We start from the raw sequence: 24,797 nt of genomic DNA, 5'->3' as shown, positions 1-24,797 counted from the left end.
TGAAGGGAGCATTTTTGGTAGCATAATGCTCTATTGGGTAAATGAAAGAGATATTAGTGGGTGGGTGAGGACACAAAGGGGTTTCAACATGAGCACAGCAACTTTGTGCTGTGACCGCACCTACTCCTATACACTTCAGCCTCACACCTCCCTGGGTAGTGGAGGACAGATAAAGATTGAGATAGGAGTATAGCAAAGTACATGACCCCGGCGTCTCCACTCTCAGGAGTAATCCAGGAAACAGGGATAGAGAATACACCCTTAGTTCGAGAGATTGGGTAGGTGCTCACAGTTCCTAGTCACTGCGTGACAGAAATGGATTCTTCTGTCTGCATCGCCTGTATATAAACACCAGCAAGGTGGTGCATCTGCAACCAAAAACAGATTATTTTTGGAACAATTTTACATTTTTAAAAGCACATAAAGTCTTTTTGGCAGTGAAAAGTGTTATTATAAGCTGTTGGTTACCACTAGTAATCATACAGTATGTAGCCACACAGCGGTGCTTCAAATTTTATGAACCATTCAGAATTTTACATATTTCTACATTAATTTGACCTAAGACTATATCACATTTTAACACAAGTCCTTATAATAGATAAAGAGATCAAAATCAAAAAATGGGTCTAAATTAGAAATTGTCATTTTAATTTAGAAAAATGTTCCAATATCACATCTGTGAGCGTAGAAAGCACATGAACCTTCACTTTCAGTATTTGGTGTGATCCCCTTGTGCATCAATAACTGCATCTAAATGTTTCCGGTAATTGTTGATTAGTCCTGCACATTCCACCCTACAAAGCAGCTCAGATATGTTATTATTATAGCCAATATCTATAACATACATATCAATCCAGAAATGACATGAGTGTATAGTGCTCAAAAATAAATTACAAACAAAGCTAGTCCCTATTTATATAAGAGACACAAGATAATAAAGCATCAACACTTGACCCAAAATTTAAAGACCAAGCGAACAGAGAAAATCTATAAACGTGAATCAAGAATACTATATGTTAAAGTCATACACATTCTAAAAAATAGGAGGCGTAAGGAGGAAACACCCCTCTTGTACAATCATGTTGTAAAACGTCATCAGTGGTAATGAAGAATATATAGTACTGTGCAAAACTTTTAGGCAGATGTAGAAAAAAAATGCGGCAAAGAAAGAATGCTTTAAAAATACTTTCTTTTTTTCAATTAAAAAATTCAAAATAAATGAACAAAAGAGAAATCTAAATAAAATCAGTATTTTGTGTGACCGTCCTTTGACTACAAAACAGCAACAAAGCATCAACTCTTCTAGTTACACTTGTATACAGTTTTTGAATGAATTCAGCAGTGAATTTGTTCCCAACATCTTGGATAAATAACCTCAGATTTTCTGTGGATGTAGGCTTTCAGAAATCCTTCTGCCTCTTCATGTAATCCCACACACACTTGATGATGTTGAGATCAGGTTTCTGTGAGGCCTCTTCATCACTTCCAGGACTCCTTGTTCTTCTTTACCAGATAGTTTTTAATGACATTGACTGTGTGCTTGGGGTTATTTTCTTGCTGCAGAATAAATTTGGAGCCACTGCAACATCTTCTGATGGCATTGCATTATATTAATAACACACTATATTCATCCACCATTTCTCCTTCTTCTTGGTTTATATTACACCCAAAATCAACTCCACCCTATCTTAAGGCACCGTTCTGTAGGGACACCAGGCCCTCGCCTTCCCAACTGTTAGGTAAACACCTGCTAGGAGGGACACTCATTAGAACCTAGTCTTGCTATTTTCTACTAATCTTCTATATTTAATCTTTAGTGTTCTATCTGCCGACTACCAAAAACCCCACGAACTCTAAGCCCAAACCCAGGACACCACTACTCCCGGTATCCGTTATCTCAGTACTGGTAGGTCGTATTATAGCCCCCAGTTACGCTCATGCCCGGACTGACTGGCGTGAGCGTGGTTAGTGGTCCCACTGGGCCACGAACCGAGGAGTGCCTTGAGGGGCGTGACTAGGGGTCTCGCCAGATCCGACCACGAACACACGGCGGCTTACTCGACTCCGTGGTCCAAGGAGGGATGTGGGAGGTGGCCCAGGTGCTACTCCAGGTCAGACCCCGGTCTCAGCTGGTGACACACATCGAGAAATGCAGGAACGGGCATATTAGGCAGGCACACAGACAGGTGGGTACTGGCAGGCACGGCTGGCATGCAGACAGGTGGGTACTGACAGGCACGGCTTGTATGCAGACAGGTGGGTACTGGCAGGCACGGCAGGTATGCAGACAGGCGGGTACTGGCAGGCATGGCAGGTATTCAGACAGGCGGGTACTGGCAGGCATGGCAGGTATGCAGACAGGCCGATACTGGCAGATAGGAAAGCAGGCTGGATAGGGACCAGTACAGACTGGGATACAGGAACAGAGCCACAGGTGCAGTGGACAAGCAGAGCAGAGCCGAAGGCGCAGAGGACAAGCAGAGCAGAATCGCTGGCGCGGAGGACAAGCGGAGCAGAGCAGAGCAGAAAAGCAGGCGTGCAGGACGAGCAGAGTGGAACTGCAGGTGCGGAGGACAAGCAGAGCAGAGCGGAACCGCAGGTGCAGAGGACAAGCGGAGAAGAGCGGAACCGTAGGTGCAGAGGACAAGAGGAGCAGAGCGGAAACGCAGATGCAGGCAGACAGGACAGGGCTCCGTTCACATGGAACAGACTGGGAAACACATGAAGATAGCTAGAACACAGGAGGTACATACGGAGGCAGGGAAACGGGACAAGCAGAACCAGATACACACAAGGTACTTGCAATGAAGTAGTGAGTGGACACAAAACTCACAAACAGAAGTACAGAGACAACGAGTTGGAGTTAGGTGCAGGTTCAGACACTGCTGGAAAAGGAAAGGATCGGACATAGGGACAAACAGGTAATGGACTAGGACACAGTTCAGACAAGAACTGCACCTGAAACAAGATACAGGAACAAGCCTGAGTATTCAGCCCCCAGGCTGGCAGAAACAGACTAGAAGTCACAGATACAGGTAACGGGCCTGGGTACACAGCCCCCAGGGTGGCGGAAACAGACAAGATACAGGACAGGACCTGGCAACTCAGTTGCACAGATCACACTGAAAGAAAGCGTTGCTCAGGCACCTCCTACTGGGTGGAGGGGGTTTAAGTATCCAGTGACTCACAGAAATAGGCTGGGGACGAATTAGGACTGCACACACTGTAACTTTAAGAATCAGGAAGTAACAGCACCGCGGCCCTAAGTAATCAGACAAGAGACATGCACACAGCAAGTAATGGAGCAAAGCGTGCAGTCTGGACTGATAGGTATGTTGGCGGTCTTGCATGGTGGGAGATGGTAAGCCATGCCAGCACGCCGCCAGGGATGTTACAGTACCCCCCCTTTACGCCCCCTCTTCTTCAAGCCTGCAAGGATTTTCTGCAAAGAATTTGGAGGCCGATCCTTCTCTTCAAGAAGATTACCTCTTCTGTCCACTAGAGGGAACAAGACTGGTCTCACCATCTTGGTGACTAGGACGCTTCCTCCCATCGAGCCATCCTCAGCATCAGATGAAGTGGGCGAAGTACCAGGAACAGGACACAGGAAAGTCTCTCTCCATTTGTTAATATCGGGTAGCACACCAAAGGATTCACAGGACAACTGGAGATCTTCCACCGGGATGGAGGGTTTCAGAGACTCAGTGGTAACCACCGCCCTGACGTACACTTTGCCAAGCTTACTTGATGAAGTGGGCGAAGTACCAGGTACAGGGTGTAGGAAAGTCACTATCCATTTGTTATCAGGTAGCACCCCGGAGGATTCAAGAGACAACTGGAGGTCCTCCACCTGGTTGGAGGGGTGCAGAGACTTGGAGGTAGCCACCGCCTTGATGGACTTATTGCCCGATTTATTAGAGATGGAGGATCCTTGCTTTGGGACCATATTCAGTCTGTTTTCTGAGATGACACGTCTGTGAGGTGGGGCGGTACCTGAAGCCAGATCAATGGTACAATCATCGAGACTGTGTGGGGACATTGCCTCTGCTTCCCTTCCTTCGGAGACTTCAGCACACAGCGAGTCAGTGACTAGCAGATCTGGTGAAGAAGACATTGCTGACTGTCCTGAAGGTATGGGGACTGGACACCTCTTTTACCTCAGCAGTCCCCCAGGAAACACCATGAAGGATCTCCAGACCTGAACGGCCACTAGATCTCTCAGCTCTGGACGACCTGTGGGTAAACCGGACAGCACCTGGAATGTGAACTTCTTCATGTGTAATGCTCCAATCTGGAGCTGAATTTGTACAGACATATTTTGACTGTTTCTGAGTAGGGCTCGTTCTTCCGCTGACAATGCCCAAACTGAATTCTGGAGTTGTCGGACGGGAATCAGACACCGACTCTTCAAGGCTTTAAGCCCGAAACTTCAGGTTAATCCGAGGCCTTCACTTGCCACGGAGACAGTCATGGTCATCTGTGGAGAGGAAACACTAACGCCAAGGGCAGCCTCTCCTACAGGCCAAATGTCTTGGGACTCTCCAACCTTCGCTGGACAATGACCGTCAGGGTGACCTAAACAACCGCAGTGGGTCTGCAATCCGATTTTATGACTGAGTTCCAGCCTCTGCTTTGCCTGATGAACATGGTAAACCTTCATGGATTCTGTGCAGATAGCTACCTCTACAGGCTGGGGAACAGGAGGTCTTTGGGAGGACAGAACCTGACGTGACAGTTTACCTCTACGCCTTGCACATCTGGACTGCCTCTTGAGGTTGGGAAGAGAAGTATTCTGCGGAGCATAGTCATCCTGTGTGGATTCTGTGTGGGCAGTAGTCTCTTCAGGCTGGGGAACTGGTGGGCTACCTACACGCATCACCCATCGGGACTGCTCAAGGATATTGGGAAGGGAAGCTTTAGCAGAAGCTTCAGGGTTAGGGTCATCGAAGACCATTAGAAAGGCCACCAGGAAGGCCTGCAGGTCATAGACGACAGGATCTCATGCTTCCCATAGGGAGTGATCCAACTCAAGGCATCACCCGCTAGTTAGGACATCAGAAGTGCTACTTTAACCCGATTGGTGGGAAAATAGTAAGCATAGAATTTGAAATGCAGCATGCATTGTTCCACAAATGCACGGCTTTGTTTAGGATCCCCATAGTAACGTGGTGGATTTGCAGGAACGCGTGCTGATAGCTCCATTTGGGCTGGTGCGTAAATTGCCTGGATCTCAGCTTGAGAAAAATGTTTTCCTTGGTGCACATATTCGCCAGACAAGGATTCAAATGTCTCCAAGAGCGAAGGGCCGTGGGGCTCAACGGGGACCATGGCCTGAGCAAACTGTTATGCTCACGCCCGGACTGACTGGCGTGAGCGTGGTTAGTGATCCCACTGGGCCACGAACCGAGGAGTGCCTGGAGGGGCATGACTAGGGGCCTCGCCAGATCCGACCACGAACACATGGCAGCTTAATCGACTCCGTGGTCCGAGGAGGGACGTGGGAGGTGGCCCAGGTGCTACTCCAGGTCAGACCCCGGTCTCAGCTGGTGACCCACACCGGGGAGTGCAGGAATGGGCAGGTTAGGCTGGCACACAGACAGGTGGGTACTGGTAAGCACGGCTGGCATGCAGACAGGTGTGTACTGGCAGGCACGGCTGGTATGCAGACAGGTTGGTAGTGGCGGGCACAGCAGATATGCAGACAGGTGGGTACTGGCAGGCACGGCAGGTATGCAGACAGGTCGATACTGGCAGGTAGGAAAACAGGCTGCATAGGGGCCAGTACAGACTGGGATACAGGAACAGAGCCACAGGTGCGGTGGACAAGTAGAGCAGAGCCAAGGCGCGGAGGTCAAGCAGAGCAGAACCACAGGCGCGGAGGATGAGCAGAGCAGAACCGCAGGCGCGGAGGACAAGCGGAGCAGAGCAGAACCGCAGGCACGGAGGACAAGCAGAGCAGAGCAGAACTGCAGGCACGGAGGACAAGCAGAGCAGAACTGCAGGCGCGGAGGACAAGCAGAGCAGAACAGAACCGCAGGCGCAGAGGACAAGCGGAGCAGAGGAGAACTGCAGGCGCGGAGGACAAGCGGAGCAGAGCAGCACAGAACGGAACTGCAGGTGCGGAGGACAAGCAGAGCAGAGCGGAACCGCAGGTGCGGAGGACAAGCGAAGCAGAGCAGAGCGAACCGCAGGTGTGGAGGACAAGAGGAGCAGAGCAGAGTGGAACCGCAGGTGCAGGCAGACAGGACAGGGTTCTGGAACAGACTGGGAAACACAGGAAGATAGCTAGAACACAGGAGGTAGATACGGAGGCAGGGAAACGGGACAAGCAGAAGCAGATACACACAAGGTACTTGCAATGAAGTAGCGAGTGGACACAAAACTCACAAACAGAAGTACAGAGACAACAAGTTGGAGTTAGGTGCAGGTTCAGACACTGCAGGAAAAGGAAAGGATCAGACATAGAGACAAACAGGTAACGGACTAGGACACAGTTCAGACAGGAACTGAACCTGGAACAAGATACAGGAACGAGCCTGGGTAATCAGCCCCCAGGGTGGAGGAAACAGACTGGAAGTCACAGATGCAGGTAACAGGCCTGGGTACACAGCCCCCAGGGTGGTGGAAACAGACAAGATACAGGACAGGACCTGGCAACTCAGTTGCACAGAACACACTGAAAGAAAGCATTGCTCAGGCACCTCTGACTGGGTGGAGGGGGTTTAAGTATCCAGTGACTCACAGCAATAGGCTGGGGACGCATTAGGACTGCACACGCTGTAACTTTAAGAATCAGGAAGTAACAGCGCAGCCTCCCTAAGCAATCAGACAAGAGACATGCACACAGCAAGTAATGGAGCAAAGTGTGCAGCCTGGACTGATAGGTAAGTTAGCGATCTTGCACGGTGGGAGATTGTAAGCCATGCCAGCACGCCGCCAGGGATGTTACACCCCCACTGGTATATTCAATTATATTTACCTTCTTCTCCACAGAAGAAAAGCGTTCAACTAGTGGGCCCACTTTCAACATTCCCTATGAGAATTATCTCAAACAATAGGAACTCTCTTAACCACGGTATAATCAACCTTCCACAAAAGGAAATTGACATCTAAGATATCCTTTTTTCAGTCCTGATCATTTTAAGAATTGTTTAATAAACTATATTTATTTCCTATTTCACTCTGCTTCTTGATTCCTGATCCTATATCGAACCCCACTTAATCAGCACAGGCTAAACCATGTTTAATTTGTTCTTTCAACCCAGCAGTTTATGGTTATTACCAGCTGCAGATTAGGTGGGCTAACCTACTAGCTCCATACTCTCTTCCTTCTAAATGTGCAATATGCACAAATATTGCAATAAGGCCATGTAACAAAAAAAATAAAAATTAAGTTTTTAATTTCATTTTGCATTTGTTTATGAACAACCATGTTCACATACAGTATAATAATGCAATAGGTATTCAAATAAAACACTTAAATTAGCTAAAAATCAAGACTTTAATAGGTCCGGTCAAAAATGACCGGAACATTATAAGTGTATAGTAGACCCGAACAGAACAGCAGGGTTAATGACATTGGCTGTATGTTTAGGGTCGTTTTCTTGCTGCAGAATAAATTTGGAGCCACTGCAACATCTCTCTGATGGCATTGCATGATGCAGAACAATGTTAGCTCGCTCTTCTATGTTTTTAGCAGTGTGGGAAATGGTAATGGGCGAGTGTTTTTGCAAATCACAAATCAAATCGCAAAAATGTTCAAATTTCTGTAAAACAGCGAATTTCAGGAAGTTTGACTCGAACGTGATCTTCCGCAGATTAATCCACATTTCTAGTGGTCACAACATTCATTCAGTTTGAATTTTGTTAATTGATAAAAACAAACTATTAACACTTGTATTTTTTAAAACATTGTTATTTTGCAGTATTTTTTCCATACTTGCCTAAAACTTTTGCACAGTACTGTACATAAACTGCTTTGTGTCCTGTGGGTGCAGCTGAAAATAAGCAGAAAATTTTGTACATATAGTAAACAATGAAGATGGCATCCCACTAATAATGATATACAGTAAAGTTACCTTACCAATCTATTCCTAGGATGGTTCCCTCCATGTTTTTGTGCAAACCAGTCACCAAAAAATCAAGACGTCCAAGAGTGATGTCATCTAATGACAGGAAATAAATGTAAACACATGCACAGTTACAAATTGCAGTTATATTAATGTCATATTGCCACAGGAGGAAAAATATGTTGACACATTTTTCACAAACATTTACAATAGGGAGTTTGTCAATGTTTGTCAATGTTATTCTAACGATATGTTCAAAAATATGTTTTTTAGGAAGAATGTATTGGTGAAAATATTTTAGTATTCCATAACACTCCGCCAGCACGATGGGCAGTACAGTTTCCAAGGCCATATGATACCCAAACCCTTTTCTGCATAGCCCCTATTTAACTTAATAGACACTTTGGAGAAGAAGGTTTGACCATCATAGATGAAGAAATGACAGAAACACCAGCTGAGGCAGCAATTCAGTGCAACTACAGTAGATTATAATAAAAGTCTGTTAGCCCGTGCTGACAGTATCAACTAAGTACATAGCCTTGTAGGCAATATAGCCCCTATAAAAATTGCACCTTTAGGCCACGGCCGCACTATCAGTATTTCATCAGTATTTTTTTCAGGAGTGGGAGCCAAAACCAGGAGTAGGTGATAAATGCAGAAGTGGTTTACTTGTTTCTATTATACAGTGGCGAAAATAAGTATTTGATACACTGCCGATTTTGCAAGTTTTCCCACCTACAAAGAATGGAGAGGTCTGTAATTTTTATCGTAAGTACACTTCACATGTGAGAGACAGTCTAAAAATAAAAACCAGAAAATTACATTGGATGAGTTTTACATAATTAATTTGTATTTTATTGTATGAAATAAGTATTTGATACAATAGAAAAACAGAACTTAATATTTGGTACAAAAACCTTTGTTTGCAATTACAGAGGTTAGACGTTTCCTGTACTTTTTGACCAAGTTTGCACACACTACAGCAGGGATTTTGGCCCACTCCTCCATACAGATCTTTTCCAGACCTTTCAGGTTTCAAGGCTGTCCCTGGGCAACATTGCGTTTCAGCTCCCTCCAAAGATTTTCTATTGGATTCAGGTCTGGAGACTGGCCCGGCCACTCCAGGACCTTGAAATGCTTCTTATGGAGCCACTCCTTAGTTGCCCTGGCTGTGTGTTTCGGGTCATTATCATGCTGGAAGACCCAGCCACGACCCAGTTTCAGTGCTCTTACTGAGGGAAGGAGGTTGTTGGCCAAAATCTTGCGATATATGACCCCATCCATCCTCCCTTCAATATGGTGCAGTTGTCCTGTCCCCTTTGCAGAAAAGAACCCCAAAGTATGATGTTTCCACCATCATGCTTCACAGTTGGGACGGTATTCTTGGGGTTGTACTCATCCTTCTTCTTCCTCCAAACATGGTGAGTGGAGTTAATACTAAAAGTTTTATTTTAGTCTCATTTGACCACATGACCTTCTCCTATGCCTCCTCGGGATCGTCCAGATGGTCATTGGTGAACTTCAAATGGGCCTGGAAATGGTGGAGAGGTTGGAGTACGATTGATTGAGTGTGTGGGCAGGTGTCTTTTATACAGGTAACGAGTACAAACAGGGCAATTAATACAGGTAATGAGTGCAGAGTAGGAGAGCTTCTTAAAGAAAAACTAACAGGTCTGTGAGAATTCTTGCTGGTTGTTAGGTGATCAAATACTTATTTCATGGAGTAAAATGCAATTTAATTACTTAAAAATCATACAATGTGATTTTCTGGATTTTTTTTAGATTCTGTCTCTCACAGTTGAGGTATACCTACAATAAGAATTATAGACCTCTCTATTCTTTGTAGGTGGGAAAACTTGCAAAATCAGCACTGTATTAAATACTTATTTTCCCCACTGTACCTTTTCTCTGATTGTTCCTCACCTGGTTTTGGCTCCCATTCCTGAAAAAAAATACTGACCGAATACTGATAGTAGTACCATGGCCTTAAAGTTTTAATCACTTCAGAAACTGAAATTTAATCAAATATTCTAATTACAGTGCTTTGTGCTCCCTTGGTGTGGCCAAAAGGTTCAGTGCACCATTCCACCCAGGGGTTTTGCATGATCCACTTCCCTCACTGGTGATTGACAACGCTGGTTTCTCCAAAGTTCAAATGATCCCCTTTATCTTTTATACTTTAAATTTTGTTTAAATTGTCAGTTTGGTTTGACAAATCCCCTTTTACCCCTTCACAACATCCTCCGTACATATACAGTGCACGTCAGAAGCGGGTGTATGGAGCTGGTGAACAGGATGAGCTCACCCATACTTGGCAATTAATGGCTGTGTTACTACCAGGACCTGCCTCTAACAAATGTTGGTGGCGCGAAAGTCTGACAGCGGCAATAACAACATGTCGGCAGGGAGGTGTGTCACATTTTATGCACCCATTCGTGTGTGCTGGGGGTCTGCTGAAGACATCCATGCCTGTCATGACAGCGCACCCTAGAAACCCTGCGAGTGGCCGGGTTTCAAAGAAGAAAATGATTTTTACTATATGCAGCGATGTTGTAGCACAAACGATCAGACAATCGCATGTTCAAGTCCTCTAAGGGACAGTGAAAAGTAAGAAACAATGTTTTAAAAAATATTAAAAAGAAATCAAAAAACATAAAAGTTCAAATCACCCACTCAAATCACCTTTTCCATCAATAAAAACAAAGATAATTAAAAAATACACATATGTGGTAGCACTGCATTCAAAAAAGTCTGATCTATCAAAATATAAAAATAAATAACCCGATCAATAAACACCTGCAATGCCACAAAAAAACGCTGTAACAAGCAATCATAACATCATTTTTTGGCCATTTTAAGCCATCACACAGCTCTATCAATCAAAATAATGAAAAATAGTGACACAGCCCAAAAAATGTTTTTTAAAAAACTTCAGATTTTTTTCCACCCCTGAAATAATTTAAACAATGAACGTGTTTGGTATCGGCATAATCGTATAGGATGACAATAATCATATACAATGTACACCATAAAACAATTCCCAAAAATCAATGTCAGAATTGCGTTTTTTCACAATTTCTCTCCACTTGGATTTTTTTTCTCGTTTTCCAATATACTATGTGGTAAAATGAATGGTTTCATTCAAAGGTACAACTTGTCCCGCAAAAAACTAGCCCTATATGTCTGTGTACAGAAAAATAAAAAATAAAGTTATGGCTCTGGAAGAAGGTGAGGATAAAAGGAAAACGAAATTTCCCGCGTCATGAAGGATTAAAAAGTAACCTAATCGAAATTAAGAGAATGATGTTACTAAATTCTCTTTCCACTTGGACAAACAGCTTCCCTTTGACTTAAGGCCCCGTCACACTTAGCGACGCTGCAACGATCCCGACAACAATACGACCTGTCAGGGATCGTTGCTGCGTCACTATGTGGTCGCTGGTGAGCTGTCAAACAGGCAGGCTCACCAAGGATCAGGGTAGCAGCGACATCGTGGAATCTTTCCACGATGTCCTGCTCCTGGTTACCAGCCTGCTGAAGCAGGAGCAGGCTGGTAACCATGGTAAACATCGGGTTACTAGGGGCACACGTGCCCCTAGTAACCCGAAGTTTATCATGGTTACCACTCTGCTACGGTGAGCGGCAGGTTACCACTCACTTTAGCAGGCTCGTAACCATGATAAACAGCGGGTTACTAGGTGCGCGTGTGCCCCTAGTAACCCGATGTTTATCATGGTTACCAGCCTGCTCGCTGCTCCCGCTGGTCACACACAGCGATGTGTGCTGACCAGCGGGAGGGCAACGACCAAAAAATGGTCCAGGACTCTTTGCAGCGATCAGCGACCTCACAGCAGGGGCCTGATCGCTGCAAAGTGTCACACATAGCGACATCGCTGGTGAGGTCGCTGTTGCATCACCAAAACCATGACACAGCAGCGATCTCGCTAGCGATCTCGCTATGTGAGACGGGGGCTTTAGTTTAATTTAACTTAATAGACTCATCTTAATTAACATGGAATATTTGTTACTTGCAAAAAAAAAAGATAAAGTATGTAGGGACCTTTCACATGCATACATTTTTGTCAGTAAAAGTGTATTTCTGGACCCCATGGCACAATAAATTAAGTTTGCATGGTTTCACAGCAATAAATCATATAAATAAGGAGTGTTTCTCTAGTAAATACTGTTGTAGGGGGTCCTTATCTTACCATGCCATTAATCAACTGCTCATTAATCAACAGGCTCATTAAATTGCAACTTTTATAAACTTTAAAACCTTCTCAAATTAATACTTGCTTTTATTAGGGTATGTACTTCTGAGATGAAAGGCATTAAAATTTCGTAAACTTAAAATATACTTAGATTTTACAACTGTATACACCTTGTGCCTAGGGGAGTGTTTAAGTTAAACAGACAGGGGCTAGTAAACGCATAGGTTTTTTTAAAGATTTTCTTATGTGTTTTCTTTCTTTATTAATGCAATCATGCATTAAAGCTGATGTCCGGGACATACATATGGATCTCCAATCTTTTGGATACGTCATCCATGTCAGATTGGTGGGGTTGGAACACATCAGTCCCATACATTGTTTAGTGTCTGCTCATGGGCATTGCACCAAACTCCTTATTCCAGTAAATAAGAAATAAAATGCAGTACCCGGCAGACAACAGCTGAATCAAATAACAGCAAATCAGTGAGGTTGCTGGGTATCGGACAATTACTGATTTGATATCTAAGGATTTTCTCACATCTGCGTATAAAATCAGCAAGTGCAATGTGAGAAAAAATCGCATTGCACTCGCACTAATGCTATTAAATCAGGTAGTGTTCATCTGCGAGTTTTTCCTCACCTGGCAGCATGCTTCATATGGTCGCATAAAACGGCCAAGACTTACTAATGCATGTCAATGGCTGCGAGAAAAAAATCGCACAGCACACAGACCATACATGTGCCGTCAGATTTTTATGCACCCATCTCATAGGAAACCCAACATTTCATTAGCCGAGTACAGTAAATTCACAGTGTGAGCCTTTCAGAATAGATAGATAGAAAGATGTCAGTGAGATATATGTCAGTGAGATATATGATTAGTACAGTGCGTGTGTAGTTTACTGTACATGTATTTAGCTAAAAAACAATTAAATTAAATTAATTAATTAAAATTAAATGAAAAAAATGGCGCGGAGTCCCCCTTATTTTTAATGCCCAACTGAGGGAAAGCAGACAGTTGGGGGCTGGTGTTATTATTCTGGGAAGGGGGCAATAAACATGGCGCTTCCAAGGCTATTAATATCAGCTCACAGCTGTCTACTTAGCCTTTACTGGTTATTAAAAAGAGTGGCCCAAAAAAAATGATGTGGGGTCCCCCCTATTTTTAATAACCAGCAAAGGCTGATATTAATAGACTGAGAAGCGGCAATAGATATTGACCCTCTTCCAAGCTAATAACACCAGCCCTCAGCCATCCCAGGATGACACATCCATTAGATGTGCCAATTCTGGAGCTTAGCCTCAGCTCTACTCGATTGCCCTGGTGCGTTGGTGACGTCAGTAAGGCTACCACTAGTGATGAGCGAGCACTAAAATGCTCGGGTACTCGTTGCTCGGGTCGAGAAAATTGGAATGCTCAAGTGCTTGGTCTGAGAAACGAGCCCAATGTAAGTCTATGGAAGACTCAAGCATTTTTCCGGTGCCCCCCCCCCCCCCGGCGGTCTGCAGAGGACCTAAAAATTGCCCAAATCGATGGGAACACTGCTGAAATGACATGGGAACAGCATGGGGAGGACCCCTGGAAGCATTTCTGACTCCTAGGTCACTGCTGTCAACAATGTTGTCAGAGGTATTAAGCCACTTTTGCGGACTCACAATAAATCATACAAAAACGAAACCAAAATGGATTTTCCTGGAAAATATGCTAAGAAACATTTCCAGGGTAATGGCTTGTATATGAGGCAAAATAAATAGCCAAAAACAAAAATGCTCCTCCATATTTTGGGATATGTTCACACGTAGCGTTTTTGATGCGTTTTTGCACTTTTGCGTTGCTTTCAACCATGAAAAATGCATTCACCCGGAAAAGTCATTTTAACATTTTACTACCTTATCTGGCCATGTGGTGTGTGACATGGGAACAGCATGGGGAAGACCCCTGGAAGCATCTCTGACTCTCAGGGCACTGCCTAAAACTGTGGTCATCTCATCAGACGTGATCCTATATTACTGCGGTAATAATACAGACATTTTTGGCAACGTGACAAATCAATCGGCAAGGTGTGTGTCAAGGGACGGGGAAGTGGACGTTATGGTGATGATGATAGTGCACGCAGAGGCTGTGGGCAAGATGAAACTGTACCCGCTGAGGGAGCACAACAAACACCCACGTCATGTCGAACTTCCTGTCCCAATTTCTAGGGGGCTGTGGAACACCACTATTGAAGCCAGAGCAGTGTGAAAAGGTTGTTGGTTGGATAGCAGATAAAGTTTCCAGTTAGTTTGCCACCACCCTGTGTTCCACATGGTCCAGTCTCAGTAGATGTGAGTCTGGACCACATTATTATTATTACTTTATCGCCATTTAGAGAACCCTGCCTGCAAGGGCTCACAGTCTACAAGGGGTGGGTGAGGATACAGTAGGTGAGGATAGAAATGGTCGTGCAGCAGTATGATGGAGCAAGGGTTACTGCAGGTTGTACGCATGTCGCAAGAGGTGGGTGTTCAGGTGCTTTTTGAAGGTTTCAACAGTAGGTGACACTCAGAAATGGTGGGATAGAGAGTTCCAGAGAAGGGGTGATGCATTGGAGAAATCTTGTATGCGATTGTAGGAAGAGGAGATAAGAGGGGAGTAGAGAAGGAGATCTTGTGAGGATCTGAGGTTGCGTTCAGGTAAGTACCGGGAGACTAGGTCACAGATGTATGGAGGAGACAGGTTGTGGATAGCTTTGCATGTCAAGGTTAGGGTTTTGAACTGGAGCCAGTGAAGGGATTGACAGAGAGGAGAGGCCAAGGAATAGCGAGGGGACAGGTTATTCGGGCAACAGAGTTTAGGATATATTGGAGGAATGCGAGAGTGTTAGAAGGGAGGCCACAGAACAGGAGGTTGCAGTCGTCAAGAAGGGAGATGATGAGTGCGTGCAATAGTGTTTTTGTAGATTAGTGGTTGAGGAATGTGCGGATCCGGGAGATTTTGTTTACTTGGAGTCATCATCTTCCTCACCATGATCCTCCTTCCTCCCACCATTCCGAGTGCCAACTGAGACAACTGATCACACACTTGGACACTTCGAAAAGCTGTTTTGTTCATCTTTCCATTTATAGATTCTGGCCTCTCACTCGGCCCGCTCGGAAGGGGAAAGAGATTGGATATGTGGTTTGAAGGAGAGATTAGAGTCCAGGGTTACCCCAAGGGCTGTTCAGTTTTCCATCGATAAATTTGGGCCTCTTGACCGGCCAACTTCGAGCAGGGCAACAAAAAATCACATGTAGCGATTTGAGCAGCCATGGTCACCCGAAGGTGACGGTGGGAAAGTGCAATTACTGCCCGCAAGAGGTGGATAATGATGAGACACAATGGACAGAAAGTCAGGAGGTGTTGTTATCACAAGCTACAGATGAGTGTTCATTCTGGTCACATAAATGTCTTCCACAGTCATTAACTTTATTTTTTTTTCTTTGTTTGGCCTTATATGCAAGTCATTACCCTGGAAAGAATGTTTCTTAACATCTTTTACATTTTAGCTTGTTTTTTGTATGCTTTTTTTGTCAGTCCGCAAAAGTGGCGTAATACTCTGACAACATTGTTCACAGATATGCTATTTATCAGCGGCCAACTGAGAATAGGTTTGAACCCACAACTGCAATACTTTTAATGGAGTGTAATATTTGACATGCTCACAATAATTGCTGGATTATTATTATTATTTATTATTATTATTATAGCGCCATTTATTTCATGGCGCTTTACATGTGAGAAAGAGGTAAACATAGCGAAAAAAATTACAATAATCTTGAACAAAACGTGACGGTGACTGGTACAGGAGGAGCGAGGTCCCTGCCCGCGATGGCTCACAGCCTACAAGGGATGGGTGAGGATACAGTAGGTGAGGGTAGGGCTGGTTGTGCAGCGGTAAGGTGGAGCTGTGATTACTGCAGGTTGTAGGCTTGTCGGAAGAGGTGGGTCTTCAGGTTTCTTTTGAAGGATTCCACGGTAGGAGAGAGTCTGATATGTTGGGTAGAGCATTCCAGAGTAGAGGGGATGCACGGGAGAAATCTTGTATGCGATTGTGGGAAAAGGAGATAAGAGGGGAGTAGAGAAGGAGATCTTGTGAGGATTGAAGTTTGCGTGCAGTTATGTACCGGGAGACTAGATAAGAGATATATGGAGGAGACAGGTTGTGAATGGCTTGGTATGCCATGGTTAGGGTTTTGAACTGGAGTCTCTGGGTAATGGGGAGCCAGTGAAGAGATTGACAGAGAGGAGAGGCCGGGAAATAGCAGGGGGACAGGTGGATTAATCAGGCAGCGGAGTTTAGGATAGATTGGAGGGGTGCAAGAGTGTTGAAAGGGAGGCCACAGAGCAGGGGGTTGCAGTAGTTGAGGCGGGAGATCATGAGAGCATGCACTAGTGTTTTTGCAGATTCATGGCTGAAGAATGTGCGGATCCAGGAGATATTTTTAAGGTGGAGTTGGCAGGAAGTAGAAAGGGCTTGGATATGTGGTTTAAAAGAGAGGTCAGAGTCCAGGGTTACCCCAAGGCAGCAAGTTTGCAGAACTGGGGAGAGTGAACAGCCATTGACGTTGAAAGATAGGTCAGTTGGGGGTGTTGAGTGAGATGGCGGAAAGATGATGAATTCTGTTTTATCCATGTTAAGTTTTAGAAATCTAGCAGAGAAGAAGGATGAAATAGCGGACAGACATAGTGGGATTTTGGTTTGTAGGGAGGAGATATCGGGTCCAGAGAGGTAGATCTGTGTGTCATCGGCATAGAGGTGATACTGAAAACCATGAGACTCTATGAGTTGTCCCAGGCTTAAGGTGTAGATAGAGAAGAGCAGGAGTCCTAGAACTGAACCATGGGGAACACCGACAGATAGGGGGCGAGATGAGAAGGTGGTGTGTGAGTGGGAGACACTGAATGTCCGGTCTGCTAGGTATGAGAAGATCCAGGATAGGGCCAAGTCTGTGATGCCGAGAGATGAGAGAGTCTGTAGTAAGAGGGAATAGTCCATTGTGTCGAAGGCAGATGACAGGTCCAGGAGGAGGAGGACAGAGTAGTGTCACTTGAATTTTGCAGTTAGTAGGTCATTGGTGACTTTAGTCAGTGCAATTTCAGTAGAATGGTGCAGTCAGAAACCAGATTGTAGGCAGTCGAAGAGAGCAGGAGGAGAGATGGGAGGACAGTTCAGAATGGACGTATTGTTCCAGTAGTTTTGAGGCATAGGGGAGAAGTGATATGGGGCGATAGCTAGTCAGAGAGGACGGGTCAAGGGAGGACTTTTTGAGGATGGGTGTGATTGAGGCATGTTTGAAGCATGAGGGGAAGACATTAGGACAGTCATGTGGGATAACGTCTGATGGCTACGGTTTCAGGCAATTGCCTAATAGTATGGTATTTGTCAGCGACCAAGTGTCAATTGGTTCAACAAAACACAGGTGGCTGACTTTAAATGGAGTGGAATATTTGGCACGCTCTACAAAATTTCTGTATTATTACGGCAGTCATATGGATCACGTGCATCTGATCATTGAAAAAAGTTCCTCTGCTTCCACAATACAGTAATATGAATAAAACTAAAAAAATGTGGCTGTATTCTGCGAACAAGCAAATGGAGCTGTAAAATGGTGTACACTGACACACTGCTACAATCTATAAATGGAGGACAATATTTTCCACGTTCACTACAAATGGCTGGAATTGAACCGCAGTTATATGTGATATGTCTGACAGAGAACCACGTTTTTAAATAGCAGGCCTGTAGTTTACTAATACTATTCTTCAGAGACCTACTGTGAATAGCTTGACCCACACATTGCAACGAAATGGAAGGCAGAAATGGCTGATTTTGGAACACTGTTATTTGTGATATGTCTAACAGAAAACCACGGTTTTAAATAGCAGGCCTGTAATTTACTAATATTATTCTACACAGAGACCTAGTGTGAATAGCTTGACCGACACACTGCAACAAAATGGAAGGCAGAAATGGCTGATTTTGGAATAGTGTTATATGTGATATGTCTAACAGAGAACCACGGTTTTAAATAGCAGGCCTGTAATTTACTAATATTATTCTACACAGACACCTAGTGTGAATAGCTTGACCGACACACTGCAACAAAATGGAAGGCAGAAATTGCTGATTTTGGAACACTGTTATATGTGATATGTCTAACAGAGAACCAGGGTTTTAAATAGCAGGCCTGTAATTTACTAATATTATTCCACACAGACACCTAGTGTGACTAGCTTGACTGACACACTGCAACAGAATGGAAAAGGAGGCCAATATTTTCCAGGTTCAGTTCAAATTTCTGGATTTTTATCGCTGAAATATGGAACAGATCTGGCTCTATTCTGAAGTGCAAACAAGCAAATGGAGCAGAAAAATTGTTTACTCTGGATTGCTTTTTAAGCAAATAACCAGGATTAAGATAAAAAAAAAAAAATCCCTGTCCCCTGATACCTGGGGCTATGTCTACAAATATTTGTCAAAGCAGGATCACTCAGAAGTTGAACATGCAATGGACCCTCTTGTGCTGTATCATGTATCATGCACTGCAGTCTGTCACATACCCTGCCTGCCTTTGTTTTTAAGCAAATAACCAGGATTAAGATTAAAAAAAAATTGCCCTGGCCCCTGATACCTGGGACTATATCCACAAATATCTGTAAGAATAGCAGCAGCAGGAATGTGCTATGGACCCTCTTGCACTATATGCACTGCAGTCTGCCACATACACTGCCTGCCTGCCTAACTCCTGCTATCTGTTGGTATATGCAACAGTTGTGGACTCCTTTGTTTGTGTGAAGGAGGACTTTATGCTGATCTGACAGTAGATGGCGATGTTGTGTAAAGTTTCCTTGTTTACTGTATTGTAAAAAGAAAAAAAGTCTCTCTTGCTTTTCTGTTTTGCACTTACTTCCTGGTGCAGTACTGTGTGACGTTTTTTCCTTTACCTCATGTTCTGAGAAGTAAAAGCTTGTTATCCCATGTAATCTGCTCTGTGAAGTTTCTACTGCAACTGTGGGTATCCAGAAGCTGTGCAACACTATCACCACTGAATATATGCAGCTGGATTAGTTCTCAGAAGGACTGTTTAGTTCAGATGGATATATAGATATGCTGTAGAATACTTTTACTAAGTATAAACAAGCAAATCTTCCCCTGACACAGCAGCAGCTCTCCCTACTCTGCCTGGTTCCGGGGCAGACTGTGATGAGAATAACGGCGCCAGGTCTTATATAAACCTGATGACACTGTGCAGCTAGCCAATCACTGTAATACCCACAACCAACATGGCTACGGCATTACAGTGCGTGGTAAGCAATCCCTGCATTTTCATTGGCTCTCTAAAGAGCACCAAACATGCAGGGTGGGGATCCGAGTTCCCGCCTGAGCAACCCGGAAATACTCGCCGAGCACCGAGCTTTTCGAGCACCATGATGCTCGGGCGAGTACCGAGCAGTGGTGAGAACATTCGCTCATCACTAGTTACCACAGTTCATCAGCTATGAACTACGATAACCTTACTGACATAAGCGCTCTTACACGAGCCGGATTCATATGCTACTCTCAGTGTGATCCAGTAGCCGTGCTGAGCAGTCACATTACTGATGTCACTGCTCAGCACAGAATTTGGATGTAGCAAAGTCAGGGATACACTGTCACAGGTGTGTCAGAAGTGACAGACAGTCACCCTGCAGTGGGTTGCAGGAGATCTCTACGTTTGGCATTGCAGACATCTTGTTAGAGGCTGTCCCTAGAACCCAGCGGCTATCTTCCTCCGGCTAATTAACACCCTGGCCTGGATGTATAAATCCCTGCTGTGAACCAGAGGGAGGTGCCCGTGATATTCATTACTCCTTGTGAAGGCTTGAGCAAGAGCAGTACTTCTTCCTCTCTGGTGTTGAGGTCATGTGCGCAGTTGTCTGGAGTCATCTAAAGCTAAGCAATTCCCCTTTGTTTGCCCCCCCCTTGTTGTCTTTAGTGTCAGTGGGGATCGATAGCGCTCATCTCCTCCCTTCCCTCGTCTTAGCCAAATGCCAGGGAAAGACAGGGCGAGGAACATGTGCAGTGATTGGTGAAGAGCCAATATAGGAACGTTAGTGGAGACAGGGTGATAGTAGATCAGCCTAGGAGGTCTCCTTTCCCCCCTTTCCCTAGAGTTTGGGTTTCCTTTCCCTCTTTCCTTTGTGTTGCACTAAGTCTTTCCCACACCTTGCGTGACATAGACGGGGGATGGATTTATGACCACTTTGGATTATTATTTTTTTGTATGGTAATAAAAGGGTAAAAGAGGATCAGAGTGCTTTTTACAATTAAAGGACTTTTCTGTGTGTGTGTTTATTGCTTTTTACTATGGGTTAGTGATGGGGGTGTCTGATAGAAACCTCTCCATTACTAACCCCTGGGCTTGATGTCAGCGGACATTACACAGCTGACATCAAGTCCAAAACTATTACCCCGATTGCCAATGCACCAGGGCAATCGAGAAGAGCTGATTCTAAGCTCCTGAATTGGTTCATCTAATGTATGAGCCATTTCTGGGGCTGCTGAGGGCTGGTGTTATTAGTCTGGGAGGGTGGCAATATCCATGGCCCCTTCCCAGTCTATTAATATCAGGCCGCAGCTGTATGCTTAGCCTTTGCTGGTTATTAAAAATAGGGGCACCCCGCATCATTTTTTTGAGGGCCCCTCTTTTTAATAATCAGTAAAAGTAAAAAAGTAAACAGCTGTGAGCTGATATTAATAGCCTGGGAAGCTTCATGTTTATTACCCCCTTCCCAGAATAATAACACCAGCCCCCAGCTGTCTGCTTTCCCTCACCTGGTTATTGAAAGTAAGGGGGACCCCACACCATATTTTTCTTTATTTGCTAGCTAAATACATGTACAGTAAGCTACACATGCACTGCACTAATTATATACAGTATCTCATTGACATTTTTCTTTCTATCATCAACTGTATATAAGATTGTTTTATTAGTTGGAAAACTAGATTGAAATGACAGAGAATTACTGTATGTAAAAGCTGATGTTAAAAATGCATTGCATGCAGAATGCATACACATGTCATATGGATGTTAGGTGAGGAAAAAAACACACTTGCATAACACTCACATGACATACAAATGCTAGGTGAGAAAAAAAACGCATGACACTCGCCTGACACTTGTCAACTTTTCTGGCTGAGAATCTCAGCTACTTTACATATGCAGATGTGAGCGAACCATAATACCAATCCTATGGATAGGTCATCAATGTGTAATTCTCGGATAACCCGATATCCATGGACGTATTTGCCACTAGGCATTCGAAGGCGAGTGCCTGGGGCGGAAGGTTGGGGGGGGGCGCCAACATGAAGGAAGATTAAAAAAAAATTTTTTTTAAACTTCCCCCTTCCTCTTACCTTTGCTGGCCTTTGTATGGAGCGGAGAGGAGCACCGTGGTGGGGCGTTGAGGATGCAGGAGAGTGAATAGTAATGATTTGGGGTAAAGCATACAGGGGCTTATTAATTTATATATTTATTGGATGGGTGAAGTGGCTAATTACAGTTAACAGTGGTGGATTATCAATTTATATTTGTAATGCATACAAGCTAATTATATATTGATAGTGGGTGCACATCTGTATTCAGCAACGCAGTGTAGGGGCAATTCTTATTCAGGAATCAAATGTGTACATACGAGTGACCTTTTTTATTTTCAGGGGCGCGGTGATCAGTGCGGCAAACTCTGCAGTGACCAAGTCCCTGTGTTAGGATGTTGATATGAAGGTTTGACAGGATGATGAAGAAAAATCTTGTTATCAGACAAGACGTCAGTGGTAAATTACTGGATGGAAATATTTAATCTGTGTAGGGGCACATTTACACGGACTGACCGACGGCACTAAACAATAACCAAACTGCAAACCATCATCAACAGTCTTCTAAAGATACTCCAGTGAAACATATTAATATATACATATACCTTCAATTATGCCCAAAGAATTGTAGCAACTCAATAATGAATAGAAAAACGGAGAAACGAGAGTCCATGCTACCTGATAATGTAAAATGTAATTTTTATTGAGAAAATCACATGAAAACAGTCAAAGATGGGCTAGATACAAGTGAACAGTGACAAAAACCCAGTTAGAGGGCTGGAAACACTTGTTATACGGGCTGGAAACACTTGCAAAAACTCTAACCAGGGAATATTAATATTAACCACTTTAGCCTCAAAACCTATCACAAACAGTAAACATTGATATAAATTTCAAAATAACATTCATATGTAAATATTTCACATGGAAGATGACCACAATTAAATAGTCTATTGTATACGCTCAATGGCCAGAATCAAGCCATTTCCCATGTATCTTACTGAGGACATATACTGTATATGGGATACACAGCACACTACACAAACTGGTGTAGTTTTGTATACGCTGTGTAATCTCACATAGGTAAACAAATGGCAATAGTGAAAGATATCAGTATAGCAAGAAATAAATACCCATTGTTTTAGTTGTGGCAGTGTGCCAGCCCGAACTCCCCAACGTGGGTTTCCCAGTTTTTGCTTCCTTCCTATTGGCATCAGGCCCCTTCAATCACATGGTCGGCGGGGGCCAATCACAGTGGCATATTTGCCAAATCATCAACAGCCATTTACTGCGGTCTGTCTGCTTAAACAGGTTATTAAACGAGCAATCCATCTCTTGTTACACTGACGAGCAAAAGGGTAACAATGTTTTGAACTTATGACTTTCAGGCTCCATATCTCACCATCCACTACTGCTTTGAATGTGAGACTACCACCATTTTATAGACAATCATCTTGGCTATCTTATACATAAATTTGACATGCAACTATTTAGCAAATGATTAGTTATGCAGATTCTTGTCTTGTCACTGCATTGTTACTGTTTTGTTCCTGGTGGTGGAAAAATCATTTTCTTGCTGTACACTACAAAATACAACCTATTCTCACATTCCCTAACAGCTGAGTGTGTTATTAGTTTGATTCCCAAGTGAAAAGTAACTGGATCGGATCGAGGAGCAGCAATGAAGAAGATTACCCAAGAAAACAGAAACAGCATCATCCAGTTCATCGATAGTGATCTCTCGGCCAAGAAAATTGCCAAACTGCATCATGTGAGTGCCTTGAGAGTTGGAAGAATATGAAATGAAGTCCGTCTATCCATTGAAAAGCTAGGAGGTGGTCGACCAGGCAAAAGCTAGGAGGTGGTCGACCAGGCAAAATATCAGAGTCAACAAGTCGGCACATCACAAGGTCTATCAGTTTTGGCACGACAAACACGGCTCGAAAAAAGGTGAAGAAGCCTCAACTTCAATATCGTCTTAAGAAGCGTCGGTTCGAGTTTGAAAAAAGTATGAAAAGTGGACAGTAGAAGAATGGAAATGGGTGATTTGGTGCTATGAGATGAAAGTCAATAGATAGGCTCTAATGGGTGCAAATAGGTCTGGAAAAAAACAAGCGAAAAAAGGGCTAAAGGATTGAGAAATTGAAGGAACTGTCAAGTTCAGTGGAAGAAGTCTGATGATATGGGGTTGTTTCACAGCCAAAGCCATTGGATACTTCACCAGGATCGATGGTGGTCTCAGTGCTGAGATATATGTGAATATCCAACAAGATGAGTTACTTTGTACACTCGACTACTATGGGTATTGTCATAGAAAATATTAATAATTTCTCTCTCCCTCTGAAAACTCTCTTCCCTCCTCCTCTATCTACATTTGTCAGAGTAGAAGAGCTGACGCTTTAGCCAGTTGCTTCTATGCAGATAGCAATACAGGCCAGAGGTGGCAAACTCATTAATATACGAATGTATTTCCTAGTGGCATAGGCCTGTGATACATGTACACCTTGGTGAGGCGGATGCAGTCCCTAGCTTCAAAAGAATTCTCTCTCACCCCCAGGGCATCCCTATTTGCTCAACAGAAATCTGCAGTCTTGCCGGCACCGACACGAAATGTGGAGTATCGGAAGTTCTATACTTCCGATCGGGGTGGGACACATAATTTTGGGGGCGGGGTCAGCTAGGGAGAAATGCGCATGTTTTTCCGTAGCTGTCTGCTCCTCCGGTATGCTATAATGCAGAGGTACACAGATGGCCAGCCGCGGTCTCTGGTCTCTGGGGAAGGGTAGATTGAGGGTAATGGAGGGTGTGACGTCACTTGCAGGCTTCTGCGATCGACCAGCAATAAGATGTCGCAGAAGTTGGATATTTTGATGGAACCATAAAGGGTGGAGCCCCTCCCCCGTGATTTCAACATAGGGGATGTGTTGGGGTGGGTCCCCCCTTCGGCATAGAGGACCCAGCTGAAGATGGGACCAGACTCATGTTGGAAGTCACATATTTATGTGTAAGCAGGAGTAACGTTCACTGAACGGGCATTGGAGTGCTTCCCTCCAGCTAGACTGAATCGTCTCTGTGATCTGTCGAGTAAGTTCTTCTTTAATCCCATTTTATTTGTGTAACTGTATATTCTGTAATGTAATGTC

Source organism: Phyllobates terribilis, unplaced genomic scaffold (assembly GCF_046119375.1).
Source record: "Phyllobates terribilis strain yellow unplaced genomic scaffold, ASM4611937v1 Scaffold_1__5_contigs__length_1240528914, whole genome shotgun sequence".
In the NCBI taxonomy this organism is placed as follows: domain Eukaryota; kingdom Metazoa; phylum Chordata; class Amphibia; order Anura; family Dendrobatidae; genus Phyllobates; species Phyllobates terribilis.
The sequence above is the reverse complement of the archived record's forward strand: the minus strand, read 5'-3'. Positions refer to the sequence as shown.